We start from the raw sequence: 11859 nt of genomic DNA on the forward strand, positions 1-11859 counted from the left end.
ACAGGAGGCAGGAAGGACCCAGCAGGAGAGTCTGGACTGCAGTGCAGTTCCAGGAATTTGTGACACTAATTGAGAGTCCCTGAGTCAGTCACCTGGTTTAAGAGCTCTGCATGTCTGAGAAGTACACCTGCACTAGTTCCACTGATCTGCTCAGTCTTCTGCTGGGAGTGGCCAGTGGAAAACCTGGCTCATTATGAACATGGTGGTAGATCCAGCGGAGCAGCTGCTGGGGCACTTGGTCAATTATGCTTCCTGATCAGAGACCTGAGCCACACGTTTCCATGGCTACCAAAACCAGAAAGTTACGTGTAAAGGGAAGGGAAATTTCTATCAAACAAAACCTTAACAAAGGAAAGCAGCATAAGAATATTGACATTAGACAAAATAGTTAAAGGCTAAAAACATTTAAAGGACTAAAGAAAGAAACTAAATAATAGTGTTGCAGGGAAAAAAATGGGATGAGAGAGGATGGTCATGTCCCAGGTCTCAGGTGAGTCCCTGGGATGAGCCGCCAAGTGAGGGTCTGTAGCTTCACGCAGGAAGGAATTCAAGAGTGAGCCATGAGCAAAGTGAAAGCAGGTTTATTCAGAGAGATACACACTCCATAGATAGCACGTGGTTGGTGTGAGACGAGGCCCAGGCTGTGCAGGGTAATTTCATAAGCTAATGAGTGGGAGGGTTATCCCAACTATTTTGGGGAAGAGGTGGGGATTGCCGGGGAACTGGGCCACTGCCCACTTTTTGGCCTATTATGGGCAGCTTCAGAATCGTCATGGTGCTGGTGGGTGTGTCGTGTGGCTAATGTATTACAATGAGTGTATAACGAGGCTCAAGGTCCACTGGAAGTCAAATCTTCTGCTGTCTTGGACCTAGTTGGTTCTAACCAGTTTACGCCATATCCTCAATGGCTGTGTCATTCTTTTAAAGGTTGTGCTCTACCCCCTTCCCTCCTGTCTCAGTAGTTCCAAAAGGAACCCATGGTGGCTTAGCACTGTGTCAGCCCAGCTAAACTGGAGCTCGGCTTCTCAGAATTCCTTTCCACGTTTGTTTCCAGATGAGGGTTGGTGTCAATAGAAATTTGCATGAAATTGGGAAGGCAGAAGTTGTAATAGTCACCTTTGCGCTCAGCTCAGCTGCTACAGCGCCTGGGACAGCTCCTGGGTCCAGAGCCTCTCTGACTTCTGCACCAATGTCCACAGTTGGAGAGCTGGGGCAAAGGGCACCAGCTTCTTCTGCAGGTCAGCTGCATCACAACAAGGTCAAGGCTTGCAGGCAGTGAGATACAGACACAGGTTCCAGCTTGTGCCCACCAGGCTCCTATTTATTCTTGCTCTTCCCACTTCATGGCCATTTCCTTCCTGGCTCTTGTCCCGCTGTCCTCAGGCCCAGCACCAGAGGAGACACAGACAGTTTAATCAGAGTCCATGGTCCCATTCGGTCAAATCTCTGCACTGAATCCCTCCTTCAACATTCTGCACAGAGGTTCTGATTCTCTGACCTTGCCCTGACTGATAGAGAAGAATCTTCAAAGACAATGGGATGATTAAGAGGGATAACAAAGAGAAACTCAAAAAAACACAGTCATGGTAGAATTTAACACACTTCTATTAGAAACTGAAAGATCAAGCAGACAAAAAAAAAATAGTAAATATATAAAAGATCTGAACAATATTAACAATATTGATTTAACATGTATAAAAATGTTTATACATGTTAAAATATATAATATATTTTATACATGTATTAGATATATATATATATATATATATATATATGCGCCCAGAAAATAGAAAAAAACATTTGTACACAAAAGATATTGTCCACAAAGTAAGTTTCAATAAACTGTAAAGAAATTATATTACATACAACACGTTTCAGATCATAATTAAACTAAGTTAGAAACTATGAGTAAAAATATAGTAAAATATTTATGTGTGTGGAAACTAAAAACTGCTAAATAATCTTTGAACCAAAGAGGAAACAACGATGGAAATTACAAAATATTTAGAGTGATTTTTCTACATGCTACATATAAAAATATGTGTGGTAGGGGGCTTCCCTGGCGCAGTGGTTGAGAGTCCACCTGCTGATGCAGGGCACACGGGTTCATGCCCCGGTCCGGGAGGATCCCACATGCCGCGGAGCGGCTGGGCCCGTGAGCCATGGCCGCTGAGCCTGCGCGTCCGGAGCCTGCGCTCCGCAAAGGGAGAGGCCACAACAGCGACAGGCCTGCATACCGCCAAAAAATAAATAAATAAAAATAAAAAAAATAAAATATGCATCAAGTATTCAGCTCAAAAAAACTAAAAAGGAATGGTTTACTTTATTTTTTTTTTAACTAAAGAAAGTAGAAGAAAGGAAATAATAAAAATAAGGGGACAATTAATAAATGTAAAGCTAAGAAATAATGGCGTGGATTAAGAAAACCAGGTTGAACCTCCAGAAAGACTATTCAAGAAACAAAGAGAGATGATATGCCAAACAGTGTTAAATTAAAAAAGGACCAACCACAGATACTTGAAAGATTCTAGAACGTCATAGAGTGTAGTAGGACAATTTTTGGCAATAAAAAAAATTTATAATTTTGATGAAATGAACAATATTTAGAAAAATGTAAATCACTAAAACTCAAGATAAAATGGAAAACCACAATAAAGCAATGAACCTTACAGAAATTGGATTATTAATAGTTAGATTATTTGTTAAATTCCACAAATGATCCAAGGCCCAGCTGGCTTTCAAGGTAACCTTGACTCCCAGGAAAAAATTATTGTTTTATATAAACTGTTACAGAAAACCACAGGAACAATAACAACAAAGCAACAGTCAACACCACCAAGGAATATACATGAAAAGTATAGACCAATCTCACATATAAACATAGGTGCTAAAACACAAAATAAAATGCAAGCAAGTATAAGTAAGGTATTAAAAATTAATATATCATGAATAAGAAAAATTTATCTCAGGTGTCAAGATGGTTCAACATCAGAAAATCTATTATTTATACACCATAGTAACAAGTGAAGGAGAAAAATGATACAATCATCAAAGTAGGTGCTGAAAATATAATAAATTGTTTAAAATTATGCTTAGAATTTAAAATTTTTAGTAAACTTGGAAAAGAAGGTTATTTCCTTAGTCAATGAAGAATATCTGTGAAAAACCTAAAGCAAGCATTATCTTTAATTGTAAAGACTTAAACGCATTATTTTAAATCAAAAATAAGATAAAGATGACTATCATTACCATTTTATTTAACATTTTATTGGAAATTCTAGCTACCGCACTAAGATAAGCAAAAAATAAAAGATACAAGCATTAAAAAGACGCGACTATCTTTATTTACAGATGACCCAATTGCATGGAAAATCCATAGACATATACAAATTATTTAAAATATTGGCAAGTCAAGAAAATTCACTGGTTGTGATATCAGCGCACAAAATCAATAGCGGTTCAATACTCTAACAGTAACCACTTAGAAAATATAAAAGAAAACAAGATTCCATTCAAAATCCCCAAAATTCATCTATAAATTCAATGTGATTACAATAAAAACTGTAACACATTTTTAAGGAATTTGACGTAGTTATCCTAAAATTTACTTGGAAAATTAAAAGGCCAGGAATAGTCTAGACAATTCTGAAAATGAGCATTAAACAGGGACTTGTCCTATGAGATAGAACTTCCTATATTATTGTAATTAAAACAGTGATGTATTAGGCCAAGGATAGGCAAATTGACAAAGCATACAGAATACAAAGATCGGAAACAGACCCAGACATACATCAAAAAGTATTGTGTAATACAAGTGTCCTTACAAATTAGTCAGAAACCACGAATTATCCAACAAATGGTACAGGGACGGTTGGTTTTCCTTATGTGGGAAACATCAGGTATCTACCCCTACTATACACAGAAATAAATTTCAAGTTCAGTAAATACCTAAAAGTGAAAATTAAAACTTTAAGAAGAAAAAATGTAAAAAAAAAAAGCTATGAGCTTGAGGAAGGGGAGAATTTCTTAAATGACACTCAATGATCTCTTTTTATTTAAATGAATAGCTGTATTTGACCAGTGGACATTGCATCTTTGCATGACTAATTTTCTAATTTCTAAGCTCTAATAAACATTTAAAAGACTTAAAATTCTAATTAGTTTTATGTCAAAGGTATTTGTGGTCATGCTTCCACCTTTGAAAATGTTTATATAGCGTTACCCGGAGTAACTCCTGTCACTTCTGAAATACGCAACAAATGTAAATCAGATGAAAAGCCAGGGCTTAGTTTTTATGGTGTCAGTGCATCAGTGACAGTGCAGGAGCTCTGTTCCACACAGAATCAAGTCAAACAGAACCCTCATGGGAGTTCAGTGTGTGTTCTGTGAACTACAGTCTCAGCTGAGGCCCACTTCATCCAAAATGTAACCTTCCAGTTACATTTTCTTTCCTAACCCTGCTCCTTAATTATTTGGCATAGACAATTTTTCCAGGTCAGTAGTAAGGACTTTTTTAATCGGCTGGAGAATGGTGGTGTTGGGAGCTTGGGAAGTCTAAATCACTAGCACTGTTACCCTCCCATTCCTAGTACCATATGGTTGAAATATGCTGAAGGGAAAAGCAGCACATGGTTTATTTCTCTCCTTAGAAATTTTGATTTAGTAGTGACATACTTGGTAGCAGTTTGAAATGGAGAGACAGCATTTAAAGAAAGCTGAATTAAGTTGTTCTATTAAATTCTGCAGACACACCGGTGTAAAAGGGGGCAGTTCCAGCACCTCCCACTGTCACCGCAGGAAGAAACACGGTGTCAGGGAAACGAGGACACGGAGACAAGGGAATCCCTCAGAGTGAAGAGAGTCACAGCATCCAGTGACATTTACAAGGAAAGAGGTAAATGAAAAGAATCATTAACCATAAAATTTCTCACCTTCCACTGTGCTTCAATTACAACTTGAGTCAATGGAGTGACTACATTCAGTTAAGTGATTAGAAGAATAAACCATGTTCTGTCCAATTCAGAATACACTTTTGTTGCATTTTTGATTGCCTATATAATTATTATAACACCTGTATGCTTTTGATGCCATGACAAGATTTTGGATTAGGATAGAAGGGGAGAAATTTGCTATTTGTGTGTGTGTGTGTGTGTGTGTGTGTGTTCGTGTGTGTGTGTGTGTGTGTTCGTTCATCTGGCTGTCTCTACCGACAGGATTCACAGTAGAAATCAAGCAGATTTTGGAATCAGATGATCCTAGGTTGAATCCTACTTCCTCCAAGTACGTATTGTGACCTGGACAAGTTACTTAGTGAATCTCAGTTTTCTTACCTGTAAAATAGAAATTATAATACCTACCAGACATTAGTTAAAAGAAAGGATTGCTTAAATGCATAAAGTATAATAATAACATAACACAATAAAAAATTGTCTTCTCTACTGGTGGGGCAAACTGATAATGGACTGACAGTTCCTCAGTATTCTAACCAGCCTTTTAAATCTTTGGGGAAATGCTATTTTCTGAAGGTACTGAAATACGTCTACAATGAGGTATTAACCACATGAAAGAAAATTCCTTAAAATATAATTAATTATTTTGTTCTTGTTACACTTAAAGTTTGTACTCATCACAATTAAAATTTACCAAATCTTTTAAACTGGTTTAAAGGCTGTTTATATGAATTTCTACCTAGATATAGCCACATCTATCACCTAGGACATACTATTGCACTTCACAGGGATCTTCTGAGTCTTGTGAAATATTGGGCACACTCTTGATTGAAAATCTAGAATCCAGAAAACAAAAGGTTCTTAGTTTTAATTTCAGAAGGCTTAATCTAAAATCCACGCGCAATAGATTAGACTGTAAGATCTTCAGCAATAGATTGAAAGCCTTTGCTTTAGATGACCCCATTTCTTCCATTCATTCAGTTACTTATTGATTTATTCAATCAAGAAGTAATTACCAAGAGCCAACCAGATTGTAATTACTCTTCTATTTGGCCCCTAGAGAAACAAGTAGCTCACACTCCAGGATCTTCCATCTCCATAGCTGTTCATCACCTAGCTAACTTCTTCCATTTAAGCCTCTTCAGAATTACCAATTCCTCCCAGAAATCAAACTTCATGCAAACCTGCACACTCTCCTTGACACTCCTGTATTTAATCACACAACCCTCGGGAATCCCCGAAGTCCCTCCTTCACAGACACATTAATAAGTTGTGCGATGACCAGTATAACTCACCAACTCATTCAGTAATTTCTAGGTATCTGTGTTATTTGCACTGATATCAATGGTATTTTTAGAAAGGAAAGAGATTACTGATTAACTCGCACCTTGTAAGATAAGGCTGTCACACAAAAGTTATCTAGCTCCTTTGCGATCATAAATACTAACTCCTTAGCTGTATTTCTTTTCCCGTTGAAGGCAATAGTTATTTTAAGAATATAGAATGACTATGGGTTGGACACTGGGATCGCTTGCTTTTAAGAGCAAGCACAAGTTAGGGGAGACAGTTTCAGGAGAGCAGGGAGATTTAGCTGTGAGCCCTGGTGGTGGTGGGGTGTGTGTGTGACGGTGCTTCGCGGGGATGACGGGATGACCTAGAAGGAAACTGGGATGGGATGACTCCTTCTTCTGTGCCATTAAATCACTTGAACTCGTGTTAAGTAAAATTAAAATATCCGAAGGAAATAAAAGTGATACAGATTTGAGATGGCCACAAAGGAGTGAAAGAAAACTCACCTATTGGGTCAACTGTAGATTTTGTTATAATTCAGCAGACAAAATCCTTGCAAATCTTTCTTTGGTTGGCTCTCACCACCAACAGGTCTCCATCTGCCTACTCCAAAAATTTCACAGATCATCGTTCTAACTGCTTTCCTAGTTGATAGATTAATCACTGATCATTTACTAACCCATTATTACAATAGGTTCTACTTTTATTTGACTATCACATCATTTGGGGGACTTTTTATTTAAGTGCAATACTCATACAAAAAGCACATGTATCCTAAATGTACTACTTGATGGATTTTCACACAACGAACACAGCTGGGTAAGTAGAGCCCAGACAAAGATTCAGAACATTGCCAGCACCCCCAGAAGCCTTCTGTAGAGGAGGGTAACAGTTATCCTGACTTCTAACAGCCCATATTAGTTTTGCCACTTGTTACATTTTATAGAAATGCAGTCATACGGTGTGTATTCTTTTGTGTGTCTGACTTTTTTCACTTGATATAACATTTGTGAGGTTCATCCATACCACGGCAAGTAGGGGTAGGTCTTTTGCTTTCATTGCCAAATGGCATGATATTAGGTGAATGTACCACAGTTTGTTTTTCCATTCTAACGTTAAGGCCATTTGAGTGCTTTCCATTTTGGAGCTACTAGGATAAGTACTACTATAAACACTCTAGTGCTGTAAAACCACAGTGAGGTACCACATAAAGCAATGTTTCTCGGGAAACAATAGGTTTACATTTTCAATCTACTGATGCTTACTTGTTATTTGCTACACACTAGCCCATGTTCTCAGTACTGTATAAGTATTTATTTATTTTATGATGCTCTTGACCATCTTTTGAGGTTGCTACTATTATTATTCCAATTTAACTTCTGAGGAATTAAGATAGCGCAAGATTCTGGAAAACCAGAATTTGGATTCAGGCAGCCTGGCACTGAAGTCTGAGATGGACTTTTTAAAATACATCTAGTAAACATTAATAGATATTGAATAATGATTAGTTGCCCTCGTTTCTTGGCACCTGGGGAGACAATGGGGGTTAGACAATTAGAGTCCAGGGCATCTACCTTGAGTGAAACTCTGGGATATTTCCTAGTCATAGGAACTTTTTATCTTTCTTTCCTTGGCTCCTGTGTATTGGCCGAACTTTTTTCCTTTCCACAGAAACTGAGCTTCTAAGGAGGTTCTCTCTGCTACCCACCCAATGGTTTCACAGTTTCTCCCTGCATTCTCATAGGCGTTGGGAGATTCTGTGCCAGCAGAATTGGGAGGTCTACACGTTCTTCCTTCTTAGGACAGCCTACCCACAACTGTTTTCCCATCTCACGGCAAGATAAGAAGCATAAATGTATATTCTCCCAGTATTTATAACTCTCTTATTCATATCACAAATTTACTTAGCACTTACTACTGGCCCAGAAAGTGCTAGGCCTTATGGTAAATATAAAATGGAATAAGACAGAATCAATGATCTTAAGAAGCATACAGTCTAAGAGAAGAAATAGGATTTCATTTTGAAAAGTATGGTATATGAAACATATGTGAAAAAGGGGTGATATTAGAAAGGTTTAACACCTATGAAGGTATGAACACTGGTCAATTAGGATGCATTTCAGGTGCAGACGAGGGCATGGCTGACCAGTTGGGTAGCCCCTGAATAGCTGCCTGACGTGTCTGAGGGATGGGACTGGACAGGAGGCTGTGGCCAGAGCAGGGAACGCCTCAGATGCCAAGTGACGTGACTTGACTTTTTCTCTAAGCCCCATGGAGCCACAGAGCAGCCCTGCCCGCGCTTAAGCTACAACAGGGCTATGTTTAGGGCCTGTTTCTCAGCCCTTTAGCCTACTGGAGACCCAAAGCCACAGAATAAAGAGGATTGTTCTTTCCTATTCTTGTGACTTTATTTCTCAACAACCCATGACCTTAGAATTTTTCCACTCACTACAGCTTGCTCGAAGTCCACACAGAGCAGATCTGGTGAGCTGTGTTTGGACATTTGGAATATTGCAGAGTTGTCATCCCTCGAGAAGCCAACAGCCAGCTGAGTCTTTGACTTGTGTGTGCCAAAGAATAACAGGAATGAAAACAGCACAAACGGATGCACAAAGCAACTGGAATGTCCCTCAGCCAGCTTGCCGCTCTGACACTTGTTCTCCTTTTCACAATGTTTCCCACTTTTGAATCTGCTAAGTAAGCCAAGGAAGCAAAGGTTAAGCTGGGGGCTGGGCCAGTCCCAGTGGAGTGAAACAAGCAAAGGAATGGGGAGAGAGATCTCAAAGAGACACTTCTTTTGAATTAACCTCCATAAGCATGTCCCCTTTAGCACTCTTATTTTTTCTTGAATGTGTCCTTTTGGGAAATGGTTTGCTAATTCTTCCCATATGAAATGAGCGCTGTTTCGTCCACCAAGGATTAGTTGCCTAAGCGCATCGGCTTGGTTTATAAAACAGGGTTGAAAATCTCTTGGATCTCTCTGCAGGAAGGATGGCATGGGAGGGACAAGTGTGACCACCGGTCTGAGACTCCTTTGGGTGTGACTTTGGGCTACACAATACGCCTGCTCTAAGGTCTTGGGAGGGTTTCTTACTGTCATTTTTCTCATCTGTAAAATGAAGATGATGATGTTAACTGCCTCGTGTGGAGTACTGAAGATTAGATGAGTTATAATATGTGTAGAAAAGAACTCGACATATAGTACGCACACAAAATGTGAGTTGTTTCTATTATAAGTATTAATATTCTGTGTTTTCCTATGTGTCTTTCTATTCCACAGTAAGAAAGTATAGCTACCCCTTCGTTAATGAAGCCTAGCTATCTATTACCACAAACTCCTAAAGATGCATGTATCTCTCCAAACCACAAATCACTAAAAGAAATACTAAAACTTTTAGAAATGTAATAGAAACTCAGAGGTTTTTGCATACATTTTCCTCTGAAATGGTAGGTCTCTATAAAGCCCTCTTTCCAATTATCTGGACAAGCCAGGGTTCTCTGAATGAAAACAACTAATCAAAGATAAGATCATTAAAATACCTGCTAGCTTACTGGATGAAGATGTTTAATCGATATTATTGATTATTCGTAAAAGAGTAATTGTGAGGGTGTGTCATCCGGCTGAACAAGTAACCCTTTCCTCCTCACCACTCCTCAAAGTGTGCTTGCAAAGATGTGCTTTGCAGACAGAACCTTCCCAGAGGGAGCAGCAATGGTTAGGGACGGACTTTACAGTTATAAACACCCATTAAAGATGGGAAGTTCACACAGATGCTGGGAAATGGGAGAAACCATCTATCCAGAAATCATGTGACTTGGATTGCACTATCGATTTGGGGAGTGCCCTTCTGTTCAACTACAGCACAATTTCCTTGTTTTTTGCTTCAAGGTGGTCATCTGTAAGATATTACGTTTTCCTTACAGTGACTCTGAGACATTTAACCAGATGAAAAGCAAAATAAAACTGTGAAGTGCTTTGAGTTCCACAAAGCAATCAAGGACAGATACTAGAGAGTATCACCCATATTGACAGATGGCACTCTGTTAGTTTCAGTAAGATATTCAGGACCAGCTAATTGTTATTTTATGAGGAAGTAGGTCAGCAGGAAGCACTAAGCTACAAAAAAAAAAAACAAACCACAACACCAACAAGAACAGCAAAAAGTACTAGCATGTGTGTGATGGACAATTCTTTGAATTATTCGTTTTCATCACTGATTGCTTAATTGAGTCGTATAGGTTACAAAACTCCAAAGCACCCTCTGGAACTCAAGATATAGCAAGTCTTTCCAGCTTGGAAGAGTCTGTCTGAAATAGACAAAGGGCTCTGTTTTAAAGGGGAACCTGGCTAGGAGGACATAAGGAAGCTCTTCGCAGCTTCTCACCCAAATTTGTTTAAAATTAAAGAAAACAGTTGAAAATACAATGCAAGGAAATTAAGACTCTTGGGCAAACCTGTGCCAGGATCTGGGCGGGATTTCCAGGAACGTCAGACTACTGGGCAGAGAGAAGAGCCCTGAGAGCAGGGTGTGCTCGGTGTTTTAGTTGCTCACAGACAACAACTTTCCAGATGGGCAGAAAGTCAGGAATGGAGATTCAGGAAAAAAAGACTCCATCATAAGCCAATGGAATTGTCAGGTAGAACATAACAGTAATAATGGGGCTAAAAGGTGGTAATTAGCTTGTCTAACAGTAGAAAAATAGTGGTGCTAAGGTCTACTGACATACCATTTGCATAGAAAAAGTAGGCTATTTATTTAAGTGAGGGTAGAGACAAAAACTTCAAAACCTACAATAAATCGAAAATGGTGCAATTAAAGGAAAGGGGGAAAGGAACATAATTCTTAACTCCTATATTAAAAACAGACCCGTTGACGTTACTTAAACTACTTTAGAATGATGTTTGTCATCCTCTAAAGGATGTGAGAAAATATTTCCTGTGTGAAATAGGAGAGAAGGTTATGAAGAGAATGAAAGAAAAGAAAGTCAGATAAGATTATGAGACATGAGTGATAACCAAAAGACATACAATAAAACTAAAAATGCAGTTGTAACTCAGAAATTCCACTCCTGGGTGGGCACCTAAACCTGGAAACATTCTTACACAGGTGTGTGAGGGGTTGTAAATAGGGATGTTTATCATGTGGTAATTTATCATAGCAAAATCTCACAAAAACCCTAATGTCCATCAGGAAAATAAAGAATAAATAAATAATTTTTAAATATTTTAAATATTTAATAGTTGAATTAAATCCACAACAAAAGCAATAAGCCCCAGAATTGGCACCTTGTTAAATCAAATCAGAGATCTTAAGGACAAACTTGAGTAGTTTTCTCAGAAAGCGGAGGAAAATGAAGAAAAGATGAAAATTCTAAGAAATAAGTCTATAGTCATGGAAGACAGAGAACCAAAATGCAACCCAAGAGTTATAGGTAATCTCAAGAAAAAGAAAACTACTGGAATAGATGTGATCATAAAAATATTCCAGAGGGGGGAAAAGAATCAATGAATAACTGCACTAAATGATCTGAGTATTAAGATCAAAAGTGTTCACCATATTCAAGGCAAAAATTCATGAAAAACAAGAAATAGAACCACACTAAATTACGTTCTGGAAAA

The 11859-nt window shown here is 38.4% G+C and overlaps 1 long non-coding RNA gene across 2 annotated transcripts; it reads right to left on the bottom strand.

The window, feature by feature from the left end:
• Positions 1–887: 887 nt before the first annotated feature.
• On the bottom strand, positions 888–6116 carry LOC116763543. Of its 2 annotated transcripts, none has more exons than XR_004352550.1 (3): positions 6027–6116; positions 5723–5785; positions 888–1508 (listed from the first exon to the last, which is right to left on the bottom strand). It is a non-coding gene; the product is annotated as an uncharacterized LOC116763543 (long non-coding RNA). The 2 variants fall into 2 exon arrangements; XR_004352549.1 differs by having other exon boundaries at positions 888–1523.
• Positions 6117–11859: the final 5743 nt, after the last annotated feature.

This window comes from Phocoena sinus, chromosome 12, assembly GCF_008692025.1.
Source record: "Phocoena sinus isolate mPhoSin1 chromosome 12, mPhoSin1.pri, whole genome shotgun sequence".
Lineage (NCBI taxonomy): Eukaryota > Metazoa > Chordata > Mammalia > Artiodactyla > Phocoenidae > Phocoena > Phocoena sinus.